Source organism: Mytilus californianus, unplaced genomic scaffold (genome assembly GCF_021869535.1).
Source record: "Mytilus californianus isolate M0D057914Y unplaced genomic scaffold, xbMytCali1.0.p SCAF_3, whole genome shotgun sequence".
Classification (NCBI taxonomy): Eukaryota; Metazoa; Mollusca; class Bivalvia; order Mytilida; family Mytilidae; genus Mytilus; species Mytilus californianus.
In genome coordinates, this window is record NW_026262679.1 from 61,451,089 (window position 1) to 61,465,687 (window position 14,599).

General features: G+C 32.0%; 1 long non-coding RNA gene across 35 annotated transcripts in view; it reads right to left on the bottom strand.

Moving 5' to 3' along the window:
* The window catches only part of LOC127734955 (uncharacterized), a 42,337-nt gene extending 28,238 nt beyond the window's left edge, over nucleotides 1-14,099 (bottom strand). For 29 of the 35 annotated variants that reach the window (XR_007997845.1, XR_007997843.1, XR_007997862.1 and 26 more), the window contains exons 1-2: nucleotides 14,056-14,099; nucleotides 1,917-1,996 (exon numbers count right to left, since the gene is read on the bottom strand). This is a non-coding gene — a long non-coding RNA (uncharacterized LOC127734955). Of the gene's footprint in view, nucleotides 1-105; nucleotides 311-1,010; nucleotides 1,216-1,916; nucleotides 1,997-14,055 lie in introns of all 35 variants that reach the window. The other 6 variants (XR_007997870.1, XR_007997877.1, XR_007997855.1 and 3 more) reach the window with 4 other exon arrangements.
* Between the last annotated feature and the right edge of the window lie 500 nt (nucleotides 14,100-14,599).

Genomic DNA, 14,599 nt, shown 5'->3' on the forward strand with positions numbered 1-14,599 from the left:
GACTAATTTGTAATAAATTTTCAAGCTGTTTCTCCAGGGAAAACTGATTTTATTACCTTACAACTAATAACAGTTTAAGTACAATTGTAACGACAAAATACATACATCATCATCTAGGCATCTACAATTAATCATCTCCAGCTCTAGGAGTGTTATTTCGTCTTCTTCTCTCTGGGCTTCCGTCTATCTGTAATACATATTCAAATCATTTTAATATCTATCAGACAACTATTAATAAATAAAAAAAAAATATACTTACTTTCTGATGCATATGTTACCTGTCCTGATGTAAATATCCTGGGGCTGGTATCTGAAACAAAAACAAAATAAGTTCAAAAATATTGAACCAAATATAAAACTTAAAAAATTTGCTACTTTAATTTTTTTTTCTTTCAAAATATCTATAAAGAAAAACTGGCATTAATGGCAGCCATCATCATTGGTCAATTGCTCTTTTTGACTGTAAATCATTAACTTATTTTCATTTTAAATCTATATTTCAAACAGTCATGAAGACCGTTTAATGATATAATCATTATTTCCGAAATTAATGTGCGTGTCAAATTATCAGAAGTTGGTGGCTAACCAAAACAATCTGATGTATACATTTTGAACAGAAATGATTAAAATTCAACTGAATTTCAAACAATCTAAATCAAGTCATATTTTCCAAATTACCTTTTAAAAAATCTACTAAATATGTAGATAAACATTGGCAATCGGAAACTTTACTTTTGTTCAGGTGAGACTATTAGAGAAAGGGTTTCCAAATTGTAAATGTTGAGAGACTATTTGCTGTTATAATTAATTCAGAAATTAATGTGATGCATGTTTTAATTCAAATCCTAAATTGGAGTACAAGTATACTTTTTTCATTCGAGTATAAATTTGAAAAAGAAATTTTGGACTAATTTGTAATAAATTTTCAAGCTGTTTCTCCAGGGAAAACTGATTTTATTACCTTACAACTAATAACAGTTTAAGTACAATTGTAACGACAAAATACATACATCATCATCTAGGCATCTACAATTAATCATCTCCAGCTCTAGGAGTGTTATTTCGTCTTCTTCTCTCTGGGCTTCCGTCTATCTGTAATACATATTCAAATCATTTTAATATCTATCAGACAACTATTAATAAATAAAAAAAAAATATACTTACTTTCTGATGCATATGTTACCTGTCCTGATGTAAATATCCTGGGGCTGGTATCTGAAACAAAAACAAAATAAGTTCAAAAATATTGAACCAAATATAAAACTTAAAAAATTTGCTACTTTAATTTTTTTTTCTTTCAAAATATCTATAAAGAAAAACTGGCATTAATGGCAGCCATCATCATTGGTCAATTGCTCTTTTTGACTGTAAATCATTAACTTATTTTCATTTTAAATCTATATTTCAAACAGTCATGAAGACCGTTTAATGATATAATCATTATTTCCGAAATTAATGTGCGTGTCAAATTATCAGAAGTTGGTGGCTAACCAAAACAATCTGATGTATACATTTTGAACAGAAATGATTAAAATTCAACTGAATTTCAAACAATCTAAATCAAGTCATATTTTCCAAATTACTTTTTAAAAAATCGACTAAATATGTAGATAAACATTGGCAATCGGAAACTTTACTTTCGTTCAGGTGAGACTATTAGAGAAAGGGTTTCCAAATTGTCAATCTTAAGAGTCTATTTGCTGTTATAATTAATTCAGAAATTATTGTGATGCATGTTTTAATTCAAATCCTAAATTGGAGTACAAGTATACTTTTTTTCATTCGAGTATAAATTTGAAAAAGAAATTTTGGACTAATTTGTAATAAATTTTCAAGCTGTTTCTCCAGGGAAAACTGATTTTATTACCTTACAACTATTAACAGTTTAAGTACAATTGTAACGACAAAATACATACATCATCATCTAGGCATCTACAATTAAATCATCTCCAGGTCTGTCTGGGACTGTACTTTTCTTCTCTGGGCTCCCGTCTTTCTGTAATACATATTCAAATTATTTTAATATCTATCAGACAACTATTAATAAATAAAAAAAAAATATACATACTTTCCAATGCATGTGTTACCTGTTCCGACGTAAATATGCTGGGGCTGGTATCTAAGTTGAGATTTCAACATTGTTAATGTTATTTTATGATACATATATAGACCCCCTGAAAAAAAATTGAAAAGGGGGCAAAGGTGTAGGTAAAATACATGTAATATTTAACCCATTTTTTTATACCAGACCTCAATTCAATGTTTTCAGAAACAATGTCTGTTGATAAAAAAAAATCAAAGGAAAGTTTTTGAGAAAAAAAAGAAAAAAAAACCAATACATTCATCTTTAAAAATGAGCAATCATCTGAAGTTGAAACGATTGAAAATTAAAATTTATTGATGAAGTGTTGCCCTTATTGAAAATTATACAATTTTAGAAAAGCTTATTTATACAACATTTTGTGCATTTTAAAATGAAGGAATTTTAGATATATAAGATTAAATTGTACCTGAAGCAGAAGCAATCTCCATTTTTGAATAATTTATCCTTTTTTGTAATCACAAAACTATCTCATTGCTCTTTCATTCCATCTGTTGAAATGACCATTAAATGATTTACATCCTTTTTACTAAACATGTTAACACTTAAAGTCAGCTAATATCAAAGTTTGTTTATTACAATGAGCAGCCAATATTGTTATGTCACTCGAAGGTCTGAATATGTTCTAAATTGGTCAGACAATACTTGGTCATGTTTTATGAATATTTAAAACCCTCGGCTACGCCTCGGGCTTTAAATATTCGACCAAGTATTATCTAACCTATAATTCAAAACAAAGAGTTTCTATAAATGAGTTACAACTGCCCCGAAGCAGATTTATCAGATTGAAAGGATTTATCACAGTGAATGAAACTAACTAAAAGTTTTGTTAAAAAAAAAAATCAATATAAGTTGAAGTTTACAGGTGCAGTAAAATTTGTACGTTTAATGCTATCATGAAAATATTAATAACTTCAAATTACTAAAAAAAATAAACAATATCAAAGCAATACAAAAAAAGTTTTTTAAAATAAAAAATAACCTAAATTTTTAGCTTACTGAACCCCAGGTTGGGAAGAATAGTTATTTCCAATATTCTGATAAAAGAAATAAAAAAAAACAGGAATCTGATTTAGGTTTTGAATATATTTAAATTTTTAAAGGCATTTTATTAGAACATTTCCCTGACATAATGAAATAGTTTTTTATTTAAAAAGCTGGACCAAAATATTGGCTGTGAAATAAAATTAGTTGTAACTCAAATGTATTTATTGATTTAAACTGTAAATAAAAAAAGGATAGTTCCTCACAAAAATATTTCATGATTTACATTCATACTCACAATCAGGAAACATATACAATTCATACCTTTTCTTTTTACTGTTGTGTCACCTAATGTCTATAAAGCATTTTAAAAATATCTCCCAAGCTATATGACAGTCCTTACATCACTAAAACTAACCCATAAATAAAATGCTAAAAAATGAAGTTATGCATCAATTATAAACATTTAATTTACACTGACAAGAGAATGATAATCCCTTACTTCATGGTAAGTACTCGATAACACTTGTTCTTAATCATGAAGAAAGGGATTATCATTCGCTTACATATATGTAGAAATCTGTTCATTGAGGCATAACTGAGTGGAATTTACCTGATCATCACAGCTTTCAATTAACATGAACAATAGATTGTATATTCAGTCAGTTTAGCAGTAAACTAGACATGTGCATATTACATTAAGTGCAACAATTGGTGCATCAAATGTTGCAGGTTACTGCCATAATAAGTAGAAAATGCACATTTGCCATGTTTTGCTTATAATCCGTCTAATAATGATAATCCTGTATCTTGGCATTGTACAAGGTCATGATTTTCTCTGACTGTTTATGACGTCTTTACACTAAATCCATTGGATGTTGGATATCAACTGATTGATAATTTAGTCCTAGATGCATGTTTTTTTTTATTAGTTGTTATTGGCTTTGACCTAGCTGTCAGTAACTGCAAGTACTCTCAGATCTTTACTTAATGTATTTTTGTTGTTGTGATGCAGTCTGTCCCCATCCACTGTGTTTTTGTTAGATGTTTTTTTATTTATATCCATCTGATGGGTTAAGCCTTTTTCAACTGATTTTTATTGTTTGTTCTTGTCTTGTACTGTTACACCACTGTCCCAGGTTAGGAGAGGGTTGGCTCCTTCAAACTAGTTTAACCCCGCCACATTCTGTATGTGCCTGTCTCGAGTCCGGAGCCTACAATTCAGTGGTTATCGTTTGTTGCTGTGTTACATATTTGTTTTTTTTCGTTCATTATTTTGTATATATAAATAAGGCCATTAGTTTTCTTGTTTGAATTGTTTTACATTTGTCAATTCTGGGTCTTTTATAGCTGACTATGTGATATGGGCTTTGCTCATTTTTGAAGGCCTAACAGTGACCTATAGTTGTTAATTTCTGTGTCATTTGGACTCTTGTGGAGAGTTGTTTCATTGGCAATCAAACCACATCTTCTTTTTTATATAAAAAATCATATCCCTCTATAGAGGGTCATAGAGGGATAATTATCCTTCTTCAGAAGGGTTATTCCTCTTTACAGGTATAAACATTATATAGAGGGTCTGTTCCCAACCTTTCCACCAGAGACCAAATGACATAGAAGTTAACAACTATAGGTTGATGTAAGGCCTTCAACAATGAGCAAAACCCATACTGCATAGTCATATATGAAAGGCCCCGAAATGACAAATGCAAAAAACATTTCAAATGAGAAAACAGCCTGATTTAGGTACAAAACCATGAAAGAAAAAACAAAATGATATACAGCAAAAACCAACTGCTACTGAATTATAGGCTCCTGACTTAGGACAGGCACATACAGAATGTGGCAGGGTTAAGCTAGTTTGAAGGTGCCAACCCTCCCCCTAACCTGGGATAGTGGTGTACAGTTCAACATATATAGGAACAAGCTATAAAAATCAGTTGAAAAGGGCTCAATTCATCAGTTTACACTAAAAAAAATCTGTTTATGATAAAAATTCAAATTTAACCCATATGATCATTTATAGTACTATTCTTATTTCTATTTATTTCTATGTCGTGTTATTTCCAATCGATTTACACAATTTTGAAAATAGCATTCATACCGGTCTACTACTATAAATGACTTCGTAGGTTCATATCGTTTGCATTCAACGTTTTTTATCGGATATTTTTTTACTGTCCATGCTGAACCACGAACATTGATAGTTAACAAAAATATCCGATACAAAAACGCTGAATGCAAACGATAAGAACCTACTAAGTCTCATATTTTAGTAACTATCGAAAAGGACAGTCAATCCATTATAAAATTACGATCAGAAAAGAAGATTTTACGATCATATTTCATAACTCAGTAATCTTATTTAGATTTGTTATACTATGATATTTAGTCTGGTTTATATATGACTTGTATTTACCAATTGATTGACTCAACGTTTCGGATCGAGTAGACCGGTTAGACTTATACTATGAGACTTCGTAGGTTCTTATCGTTTGCATTCAGCGTTTTTGTATGTGTCTATATGTCTCTGCTAAAATAAACTTTGATTCTGTGTGTAAGTAACACCAATGAACCATTACTAGACCATTATTATGTTATTAATAAAGAAAGAATAAAACTGACCTTCCGAATGAATTCCATCATGGTATGAGTTGAAAAATTAGAACATTAGATAAAAACCGCCAAAACATAGTAACCAATTAAAACAGAGATTGTAATGGCAGTGTGGTCTAATTAATGAACCGATGAACCGTTAAAGCTGCCGGATTCGCAGGGCCGTAACTATTGATGAGGCAGATTATGGCAAAAAAAAAACCAAACAAAAAGACGAAAAGAAAAGAAAATGGAGAAAGCTAGGCATGCAGGGGTAGAACACATCCTTGCATTTTCATATAAAAAAATAAGTAATGCAGACTTCGAATAGTAATTAAGGTTGTTGTGCAGCTTCTGTACTTTTATTTCATTGAACTCTCTGTCTGATTAACATCGCCAATAAACCGACATTTGGTTCTGCAATTATTTATTTCCTGCGAAAATGATAATGGATTTTTTCCACATTATCAAAGTAAATCAAAATTTAAATAATTTGAATTCAATTTCTTCAACTTGCCAGGTCAATATTATTAAAGAAGCATTCACAGCTCACGCAGGAGTATCAAAACACCCACAATGTGTGTGCATTTCTCTTTCAATAAAGTGAAGATTTGAGGTAGTTTCAAATGTTTTGCTACAAACTTAGCTGCTGTTCGAAAACAAAAATGTATTTCAGATGGATGGAGGATTTGTTTGGTTTAACGCCAAGTGGGCTTTATTTCGGCTATATAATGGAGAGCAGGTTATGTGATCATTTCATTCGAATGCTAAATGGACAGGACACTTGAAGCCGACCTTGCAATTGGCAGACTGACAATTTGATTCCTTGATACTATGAATTTTCATGGAGTATTGTTGGAGTACTCCTGGCTTGCGAAAAAAAGACGGTCGCACAATCAAACATGGTAAAGGTGGCTCGAGAGTATTAAATTTGTATCATTATTGATTCCGATGTTATGCATTTATAAAATTAGTAAAAAAAAATAATTATTCAATTTCAAGAAAGTAGTCAAACGATGGGATCTAAGTGGCACAAGAAAGTTCGAACTAGCATTCACAGATAGTGACTGATTCCACTCTTTGGGCTTTATTGAAGAGATATTGAAAATGTGTGTTATTTTGTAATCTTAATGAAGCGTTGACCACATACACTTGCCCGCTTTTTCTACTATCAAACATGTACCCTACTGTAAATGGTATTGGACACATGTTTGATGGTACAAAATTGGAGGCAAGTATCTATCAGCCGGCTCTGATAGCCTAATGCAGTTCTTCATCGGTAAATATAAAAAAAAACGGTAAATATGATACAAAAACGGATGAAACAAGATATATTTCGAACACTAATATTACAATTTTCGGCTCGGGGCTTTACCCCCTGCTCCCCCCTCCCGCCATTACCTGGGGGCCTCAGTCGGCGGCCAACAACCCCCTGCTTATCTTAATTCAAGCCTTACCGGCACCGACAATAAAGTGAAAAGTGAAATTTAATATTTACTTTTGAAAATAAAGAACATGTGCACTGTCTAGAACATAAAAGAATCTATATACCGGTAGTTTGAATAAGAAAATACCAAAAGTGTAAATACGTTTATTTTATTCTGCATATCCCACCCCTTCCCTACGCCACCCTGCTCAGTCGCTCCGTCGTATCACGGCTTTGATACGAGAGCAGGCATTATCAGCAACGTCATAACTCGCGTCATAATGTCTGGGGAGATGTAATCAGCGACGTCACAATGTGTGAGGAGTCGTTATCAAGCTTGCTTTCGTCGACCGTAAAACTGTAAAGACCTTTATGTATATATATCTAATCTCATTATAGTCCGTTCAACTGACAGAATCGGTGTACATTTCATCAACTCTTAACTAGAATCGTCATGGACTATTCTTTATACCAATATCTGTTAGTGTGTAGAAAAGCCAATGATATGTATACACATATATATATATATATGTCAACCATAAAATACAACTGATTTACACAACAACTGTTGAAAAGACCTTTATGTATATATATAGCTTATCTCATTCTAGTCCGTTCAACTGACAGAATCAGTGTACATTTCATGAACTTTTAACAAGAATCATGGACTATTCTTTATACCAATATCTGTTAGCCATTTAGGGGTCGTTTGCATTCAAAGTTTAGTTTTAGTGCATTTATTTTGCGAAAAAGAACTCAATTTCCCGATGGTAAACGTTTTCTTTATATCTTGCTGTGTCAAAATGACCTAAATATAAAGGACAGTATATAGTCCTAAAAATGGTATATCACGTTTTACACATGACATTTTAGCAGGAAAGACTGCCATTGGAGTATATCACCATTGCAACTTTTTAATTTGATCTCATCCACTAAAGTCATTCAAGTACAACATTTGATGTCAGGTTTGTCCAGATTTTGGAATATATTAATACATGTATAGAAATACTGTTGGGTCTGTTCCCAGATGCCTGAGATAGACTTCAATATTTATTATTTATTGAAAATAAGTGGAATCATCTTTTAGAAAAGTTGTTTTCATATAGTATAAAATGAACCCCCCCCCCCCCTTTTATAAGTTAAAAAGGCTACATCTTTTTTTTCCTTTTTTTAAAACCGCAAAATATCCCTCATTTGGGGGGGGATTCCCAACCTGTTTATTAGTGGAATTGTGAATCAGGCCATTACTCTTCTCAATTGTATTGATGCATACTTTTCATGTCGGGACAGTTTTTCTTATTTTTGAAGGCTGTATGGTTGCCTATAATTGCTTTATCATTTGAACCTCTGTTGATAGTTGTCTCATTGGTAATCATATTACATATTGTAATTTTTATATGTATCCATCCTTTAGAAAAATTGTTCCGAATGTAATGAATCCCCTCCAGATCCCTTTTTATAAGTTAAAAAGGCTACCGGACATCTTCTTTTTATCTACTTCACAGCTGTTTGGGAATTAGGGGCCAAAAAGGGGCCCAAATAAGCATTTTTGTGGTTTCCAGACAATAACTTGTGTTAAAGTGTATGAATCTCTCTGAAATTATACCACAAGTTTCCATACTACAAAGGGATGGTGAGGATTGACTTTTGGGGGTTATGGCTCAAACCAATTAGTAATTAGGGGCAAAAAAAGGGGAAAAACAAGGGTTTTTATTGGTTAAAGGACAATTGAGACAATTTAAAAGCAGTGCAAGGGAGGTAATCCAAATCAATTAAAAGAACACTGTATGATTACCTCCCTTACACTGCTTGTTAATTATGTATTAAGAAATGATGATTGTCTTGAGGTGATTAGCTGTTAATTTATTTTTAGCAGTTACTATTAATTAATATTAATTTTAGCCATGACTATGTATGTCATTTTATATTTTAAAACTTTTATGACGGTATTTAAATGGGTAATTATGGTTGCAAACTCCATTAGAAATTTGAATTGAGATACTGACCCTATCTTGAGGGAAAGATTTTTTTGGGGATTAAGGGAAAAGGGGAGGTGAAAAAAATTGGAGGGGGGGGGACAATTTTTCTCATTTCAGATTTCAGAAATTAAAAGAAAATTTCTTAAAATATTTTTTTTGGGGGTTAATATTCAACAGCATAGTGTATTGCACAAAAGCAAAAAACCGGGGTAATTTTTTTTTTGGGGGGGGGGGGGGGGGGGGGCAATTCGCAACAGCATAGTGTATTGCACAAAAGCAAAAAAATTAATATAAATTCAAATCATATAACCAATTTGAAGTTCTTTGACTTCAGTTATTCTGTGTCAGAAACCTATTATGTATCAAAAATTTAGTTACAATCCAAATTCAGACCTGTATCAAGCGTGAATATTGTGTCCATTTTGGCCCCAACTTTTCAGGGTTGGACATCTGCGGTCGTATCCAGCTGCGCTCAGCGAAGCAATTTATTCTCATTTTTGAAGGCTGTGTGGTTGTCTATAATTACTTTGTTATTTGAACATCTGTGGATAGTTGTCTCATTGGCAATCATACCACATATACTGATTTTTATATGGATTGCAGACCTGAAAAAGATGTTCAAAGTTGAATATGCTGCAAACTTCAAACAACCTACTACAACTTATTTACCATGAAACTGTTGATCAGAACTATATATAAGTGATTTCATCCCAGTCCTCATACATGTACCACTATCAATCAACAGAACAAATGCAAATAATTATGATGTCATGAAAGGTTTTTTAATAAATCTCGAATCTTTATATCAATATAAACTGTATCCCAATATAAACATGTTGGGCTCTTTTACAGCAGAATATACAGTATGGGGTTTTCTCATTTTCATAGGCCTGTTTACGGGACGTATTATGGAATACCGTTGTCCGTCTATCTGTCCGTCCGTCCGTCGTCAACATGTCAGACATTAACTTAAAAACGCTTTAAAAAAATTGCATATAACTTTGGTGAATTGTTTATATCTATTGATGTGAGCTCCCTTTCTTTTTTTATAAATTTTAGATTTTACATTTCCGAGTTCATTCTTAAAAAAAGGGGAATTTTTCAGGTTTCAGACCATAACTCAAAAATGCTTTCAGCAGTTCTCATGAAACATTTGTGAATTGTTTATATCTAGTGATGTAAGCTAGCCCCTGCTGCCTTTGGAATTTTATAAATTTTTCATTTTACATTTCCAAGTTATGGGGTTATATATATTAAAAAGGGGGGATTTTCCAGTTTTGGACAATGTTTTCAGCAATTCTCATTAATCTTTGGTGAATTGTTTATATCTATTGATGTAAATAGATATAAGAAGATGTGGTATGAGTGCCAATGAGACAACTCTCCATCCGAGTCAAAATTTATAAAAGTAAACCATTATAAGTCAAAGTACGGTCTTCCAACACGGAGCCTTGGCTCACACCGAACAGCAAGCTATAAAGGGCCCCAAAAAGCTTCTTTTTTTTTCCATAAATTACTAATATGACATTGAGAAGTAATTGAACTTTATTTTTTGTAAATGTGACGGGCATATCATGCACTCATGGCGCAGCTGTTTATTGAAGGTGGTATGCATATGGTTGCCTATAATTTCGTATTTACATCTATTTTATTTGAATTTAAGGGAATAGTTGTTATATATGTATATAAACAAATCTATAGTTGTTAATTTCTGTGTCATTTGGTCTCTTGTGGAGAGTTGTCTCATTGGCAATCATACCACATCTTCTTTTTTTATAAATCCCACGTCGATATATAACATGTACAACAATCAAACATCAACCATGCCAAACTGGATGTAATTGAAAGACATCTAGAGGTCAATATACAGTCTCGAACAAAAGACAAAATAAGGAAAAATATAGCGAATTTTTTAGAAGAATTATTATTGCATGTATTTGCAATATTTAAAATATATCGTTAAACATTTTTTTTTAGGTTCCACCTACCATTTCATTGTGGCTAGTCTATTAGAGGGGTATTTCATTGGTAGATATGGAATCTTATTTTATCATGAAGTCAGATTTGAACACGACTTGAGGAATGAAGGTGGAGTAAAGACCGAATGTCAGTTTTAGTCTTATATATATGTACGTCAATTTTAGTCTTATATATGTATACATATATTATTGATTCAGTGGTGATGGTAAATAGACACTGACAAGTCTTAGATAACATTTTATAGTTTTGAATGTTTTTTCATCAATTAACTAAAATTAGGTGGAGGTACGCATGTTCTTATTTCCGACAGAGGGGCACTCAACCTATATCAATTTGTGCATGAAGCGATTGATAGTTGCTAGATACTGAATGATTTTACCACAAATTTGTGAACGTTTTAACCGGTGTATATACTTAAAATACGATAATAAAATTCATGTCTTTTTCAGGACTTAATGATCCAACGATGTAGTATGGCATGTTTGTGAGATATGGTTTTGGCCGATAGGATGTTCATGAAGGACCTGTAGTACAAAGTATATCACTGGATTGAACTCTTTGTCTAAGTGTATTATTAAAGTGCTTTGCTTTGAGCTCAGTTCATTGTTATGCAATTCATTCTTTGTGAAATAAAGATTTGACAGACAACTCTCATGTACAAGGAATTGTCAAAGTAGTATTGAACCAAACATTTTTTGTCCATAAGCCAAATTAAAAAAAAAGCACAAATTTACCAAACAATACTACTCGCGCTACTAGCAATATGATGCTAGGTTGTTTTATTACACTTTATTTTTATACATCTGTACTGCCTACTGACGACTCAGTCCTGAGTGTAAATGGTCATTCAGTATGTTAAAAAAAAAATTTTAAAGCCTATCTGGCCTAATTGATTTCTAAAACTATATTTCATTGTACATGTTCAACATTTATCATTCATTTGTTTGAATTAACAGTAAATGTTAATTACTACACTTTCATATCACAACAAAACTGCCTTACTGTACTGGTATCACTTATATTTGTATACATATATTTGTATAGTCATTCCTAACTATCCTACTACCTGTCGATACATTTATTTTTGGCATTGCACAAGTCTTGTCTTCTTTGACTGTTCACGACTTTAAAATACTAAATCCCTTGGATGTATTTTAGTTGATTTTAGTCTCTGATGCATGATTTTTTATTATTAATTGTTTTGGCTTTTAACTAGCTGTCAGTAACTGCGAGTACTCTCAAATCGTACTTTCTTTTTAATTTGACCTGTTGATACTATTTGTAATGCTTTTTTGTTATTTAATGTTAACATGGATCTTGTCTATATAATAGCTTTGATTATTTGGAATTACTACAAATTTTCACTTCTTCGTACTATGAACATCAAAATTATTTCATTTTTCCTCAGATGCTGTTCTTGGACCTGTACAGGAAGTTTTATCTAGCACTAATTGTATAGTTTTATTGTTGGTATTCACCCCATATGTACCAAGTGTTAGATTAGTTTTATTGATATTAAAGAAATTTCTTGGTATTCCTAAACGGAAGATTTTATACACACAGAAGAAGAAGTATACTTAACAACAAAATTATTTTCATTTACCTGTGTATAATATGACGCAGGTTTCTTCAAAAGTGATGATTTTCTAAAAATTGTTTGACATTTCACAGTGATATCATACTTTAACTTTGTTTAAACCTGTTTATTTACTTTTGACTTTAATTATTTATCCCTTGTAATTTTTTATTAACTGTGTATTTGCATTCAGGTGTCACAGGTCAAATTTATTCGTTCATTGTATGTTAATTTACGTTTTTTGATTGTTAAGCCTTCCAATTGAAATTTTAAAAGTGTGTTTTTCTATGATGTGATGTTATACTATTGTTTCAGAAAAGGGAGAAGGTTTGGTACCATTAAAACGTTTAATCCCGCTGCAAATGTTTGCACCTGTCCTAAGTCAGGAATCTGATTACAGTAGTTGTCGTCTGTTTATGTAGTTCATACGTGTTTCTCGTTTCTCGTTTTTATATAGATTAGACCGTTGGTTTTTCCGTTTGAATGGTTTTACACTAGTAATTTTTTGGTGCCCTTTATAGCTTGATGTTCGGTGTGAGCCAATGCTCCGTGTTGAAGGCCGTACCTTGACCTATAATGGTTTACTATTATAAATTGTAACTTGGATGGAGAGTTGTCTCATTGGCACTCACACCACATCTTCCTATATCTATATAACAACAAAAATTGAAAAGAGAATATATCTGCAATACCTTTTTCATATTAAACATAAAACATAGAACTCCTTTTGTCATATAAAACACTGTCAAACACCCAATCATACTATCCACACTAATTTTTGTCCACCGTGACTTGTACAATACAACAAAATCAATCGCATAGATTCAAAAATCAAAAATGTTAAATTAAATTTGCTTTTGAAATAATAATCAGTTCTTTGAATTGCATATATGTAAACGAAATAAGTTTTAACCTGGCTTTCGCTTATACCCAGAGCTGGCAAAATGGCATATTTTCTATTTTTCCAGCTCCGGCAACATATTCACTATTTTGCTGGTGCCGGTAAAATAGCCATTTCTATAGAAATATGCTATTTTGCCGGCTTGAATAAAGATATTTTAATCAGAGCCGGTAAAATAGCATATTTTCTAATTTGCCGGTACCGGCAAAATAGCCACTGCCTTAATATTAACGTAATGCAGAGTTTTGCAATTGTTTGTTAAACTGCATGGGCAGTACATGTATTCACTTAATATATAATGTATAGCTGAGTTGACCAAACAATTGTAAAAGTTAGCATGGCTTATGGTTCATCAAACACAATTTAAAAATAAGGCCGTGTTTACACCACGTTGGGACAAAATCTTCTCCGAGTACAGACAAACCGATGCACCAAGGAAAGTTTTAAGGCATGGCTAGACCTAGATATATTATAGTTATATATAGTATATGTTCCAGAATATTAAAAACTTACCTAGATTTTGATGTGCGTTTTTTTCCAGTCTGCAGAAGATATCAAAATAAACAAACAAATGAGTTTTATTTGATACGGTAAACTCAGTTACACAGTTTGAATAACCTATTGTTTGTACATGTCTATTGTCCATCTATTGTCCATTTAAATCAATACAACTCACAACATTTAAATTTGAGGGGAGCTTCTCAAACCTCTTAAGTTAAGTTTTTAATATTCTGAAACTTAAAACGCATTTAAATTGTATATATCTAGATCCAGCTATGCTCTAAAACTTTTCCAGGTGCAAAGGTTTGTACTCGAAGTGAAAATTGTAGTGTCAATCTGACGGCCACATTTACTGAAAGGTTATGATGAACCATATACACGTAAAATTATGCAGCTGGGTTGGGCCTGAAACAATTTTGAAACTGTGCAAACTATATAATTTACGCAATGCACAGTTTAGCAATTGTTTGTTGATCAACTGGCCATGCATTGTTTTACAATTTTCATCCGATCTGTACACCATGCATAATTCCCCATTGTATATAGATGCCTATGT